The sequence below is a fragment of the Hipposideros armiger genome, unplaced genomic scaffold (assembly GCF_001890085.2).
Source record: "Hipposideros armiger isolate ML-2016 unplaced genomic scaffold, ASM189008v1 scaffold_20, whole genome shotgun sequence".
NCBI classification, from domain to species: Eukaryota; Metazoa; Chordata; class Mammalia; order Chiroptera; family Hipposideridae; genus Hipposideros; species Hipposideros armiger.
The window spans coordinates 7001496-7005727 of NW_017731370.1; positions in this window are offsets into that span (position 1 = coordinate 7001496).

Consider the following 4232-nt stretch of genomic DNA (forward strand, 5'->3'; position numbering starts at 1 on the left):
CATTGGATAAGTCTCCACAGAAGACAGATGGTAGCTAAGATTTCTGTGCATTGTTACATTCTGTAGTGGAAGGTGGCACTTGAATTATAAAGGTACTTTATCAAAAACATTGATTTCAAAAGCTATTATGTTTATGAGGGTGGTTTTGAATAGTGACTTAGAACAAAAAAGCACCTTCAATGTGTGATATATTAGATGTTCTCTACATATAACAAAAGAACAACGAATCATTGTCTTCCTTATGAATTTGATTTTCTAAATCCAAGGGATTTTAAAAATTCCCAAATATTTTAGTAGTATTTTCAAGGAAGCATATAAAACAAAAATCATTTAAGCACACAGGATGGAAGAGCATGCTGCTGTTAAAAGTGATGCTTATGAGGAACCTTAAAGATTAAAGTACAATGCCTGTGATATAATATTAGCTGTTAAAGCAACACTAAATATTTGTACATATGGTGTTAATTTTGAGTAGAGAGAGCAAAGACTGCAGGAAAAAAATATCTATATCTATATCTATATCTATTAGCAGTGTTTATATCTACATGGTGGGACGATAGGTGATATTTTTTGCAGATGGATGAAACCTCTGAATACGAAGATGGTGCATGCTCTTATAAAAATTTCAAGTAATTTAGAAACGTATAATAAAATGAAATTAACCCGGAATTCCACCAGCCAGAAGCAACCACTGAAAAACCTGTTGGAGAACATCTTTCTAGACCAGTGTTGTCTAATAGAACTTTTTATGATGAGGGAACTGTTCCATATTTGTGCAGTCCAATATGGTAGTCATTGGCCACATGTGGCTACTGAATACTTGAAATGTGACTAACGCTATTGAGGAACTGAATTTTCGACCAAAATTAATTTAAATTTAAAGAGCCACAAGAGGTCAGTGGCTAGCAACTGAAGAGTACAGTTCTAAACATTTCTCTACATAGACACACACACACACACACACACACACACTTTTATACAAATAGGATCAAACTACACATATATGTTTGTAACTTGCCCACTTATCAATATATTCATGAGATGTTTATCAACACAAGCATGTATTGCTTTTAATTGATTCTGCAGTATTCCAAGATTTGGATGTACCATAATTTATTTAATACATCTCTCACCATTGAATGGGTTTTACTGTCATAAACAATGCTTCAAAGAACATCTTTGTGTATATATTATCACGGGCTTTCATGTACTTGACTGATCATCTACTTGAAATAAATTCCCAGACTTGGCATTGCAGGGTCAAAAGGTATTCATCTTTAACTGCTGACAGATATTGCTGGATGCTCTCTAAAGAGTCTTTACTAGTTTAAAACCCCAAAATAGCATATGAGGTCACAAACATGACTTTCTGACAATTTTTTTCATCTTTGGCAGATTACTGAAAAAAACAATATTTTCGTATTTTTGCACATGTTTTAAAAAGTATCTGTTCTTTATTACCATTCACGTGTCTTTTATAGTACGAACTGTTTGTTCAGGCTATTATCCCCTCATCTAGTAAGAGGTTTCTCTTTATCTTAACTGATTTAAAAAAAGACTTTGTATTTATTGACCCTTTGCCTGGAAAATATCTTGTAATATCTTTTCCAAATGGATCATTTGTGTTAATGTTTGTCATGATGTTGTTTTCCCCTATAGAACATTTTAAAATATTTAATATTCAAATCTATCAATCTTTTAAATTATTGTGTGGAAAGGAGTTCCTTATCTTGACATTACAAAAATATTCAGTTTATATGAATTTATTTTCTCTTCATTACTTATGTACTTTGCAAATGTTTGAAAAGACCATGCACATTATTGTAACATGGAGACAAATACAAAAATTAATCATTTAAAAAGATAACTAAAAATCAACTTTTTGTTCAATTGGGAACATATGCTAATAGTTTCTTTTCATTTATACATGAGGGTTCACAAATACTTTATCAGAGAATCCTTTGATATTGACTGAAGGCTACATATTGGCACAGAAGGGGGCCAGCTGCTAGCTCATGTTCTGAATTTCCCCTTGGGAGGTTATTACAATACTCAAAGGTATGCTTAATGGGCACAGCTAATGTCCATGAGGTCAGTGTCCAAATGTTTATTATCATCACTCCTAGAAGACCTTGAAATGGCTCTGCAATAGTCATGCTCTAACACCTGAATAAAAATGTCATAATTAATGGTGATCATTGATGTCATTTTACATGATTGTTCTTTGGGCTATATGGGTGACACACAGCTCCATAATGCATAGGGACAATTACAAATTCAGAATAATATTGGACAGTACCTGCTTGAAGAGCTCTTAAATGTGTTCTTTTTTCTTTCAGAGAAATAAATACTTCTTTCATTTGCACTTTTTTTTCCCTATACATTCAACACGATGTATACTTTTATTTCCATTCTCTGTGCTAGGGTCATGTTTATAAATGAGAACTAGTCTTTGTCATCGAGGTTCGAATGTACTGGTAGAGAAGAAAAACACATAGATCCTTTGAGGGTAATGGAGTAAGTGCTTACACAAAGGCCACCTAATTGTGTTTAAGGAAGTTAAAGGGTAAGCTATAAAGCTGGTTGGTTTGTCAACAGAAAACTTGAGGTGCTATACCTCTTGAGAATTTGAAGACACATGAGTAGTGCAAAGGCAATATTCTCAAAATGCCAGTAGAAACACTAGGAGAGTTGATCAAAAAATCATTAAGAATTTCCTGCACACATCAGCCAATAAAACCCCATAAACTGTATTTGGCCAATACAATTTTTTTAGTCCATGTCATTGGCCCTCCTTGTAATTTGCCCTCATAAAAAGTTGTTTCTACAGGTTCCAGAAATGAAAAACATATGGAAGTCACGTTCTCAGGGATAAAGAAACTCATAATTTTAAAAATTAAAACAAAGTCTTAATAGAGGCTTCTAACATTTTAGAATAGTCAGAGCAGGCTGTCAATTAGGTAATTTGATGTTAATGAACTGACTATAATGGAAACCTTTCTTGGTGATCCCTTTGTTAAAGATATTGATGTATTTTTATTTTTCTAAATGTCTTTTGTTTTGTTTTTATTTTANACAGATCAAGAGCTATAAATAGACTCAAGCTTATACATAATCATAAAATATAATGAAATAATTAGAAACTTATGAGTTTTGAATATTTGTTATCTTTTTGGTGTATTTAAAGTACATTTTGAAATATTTAAAACCTTTTGTTTTGTAATATAATCTATTTAGTGGTAAACTCATGTTACATAATTTATCATAATGGCTGTGTTTGACAACTAGGAGCAACTTTACCCAAAAATTTAATAATTGACCACCATGAATTGGTATGAGCTGGCTCTGGCACATTACTGGTTGTGTCCAGATGTGGTCTGTAAAAGTGAAAACTTAGAAGAGAGGCTGCTGTGGTACTGGGAAATGGAAAGGTATCAATTTGAACAGCATTGCCCCAAATCTCTGTAGGCATCAATTTTTCCATTTTAGTTCCTTTATGGATGGTTTTCTTATTCCTGGAAGGAGACTGCTTCACATTTGCTTTATTATCACGGATACCTCTCCTTAGGCCCTATCTGAGGTGTGTAAGAGGTGCCCACTCTGGGTCCTTTCCAAGAATGGTCCCGTCGTGCAGATCTCAGCTTCCTGGGCTCTGTACCCATGGGGTCAGGTTCTGGACTATCAGCTTCAAATACAACATAGCCCTACTCAAAGGGAAATGCAACACAGGCATTTCACTCCAAAGTGTGCCTTGCATGGTTTTTTCCTTATTAGAGAGTCTGTTTTTAGGGACACTCTGCTATTGACTGATACTCCTTTGTGGAAGAACATTCCTGGTGTTTGTGGGCATCTGCCCACATGTTCTTTATTCATCCAGTGAACAAATGTTTATGAAGCACCTATTATTTATCTGGTATTGTGCTTGTTGATGGAGCTACCATGGTGAACAAAACAGATGTTATATACCCAGTGGTTCTTATATTCTGGTGAAGAAACAAGCATTGCATTAATCAGAGAGTCTCTAAGTAAATGTAAGAAATCTTAGGAGGGGAGCCTAACATAATTAATGACATAAGAGAGGGCTTCCATAAAGAAGTGTTGATGAATTGAAATTTGAAAAATGTGGAAGAGTCTTAATCAGGAGAAGGAGAGGTAGTATGAAGCATATTCAAATGCCCTGTGGTAGGAGGAAGAGGAGTACACAGGAGGAAATTAAAAGTTATTGGAGGAAC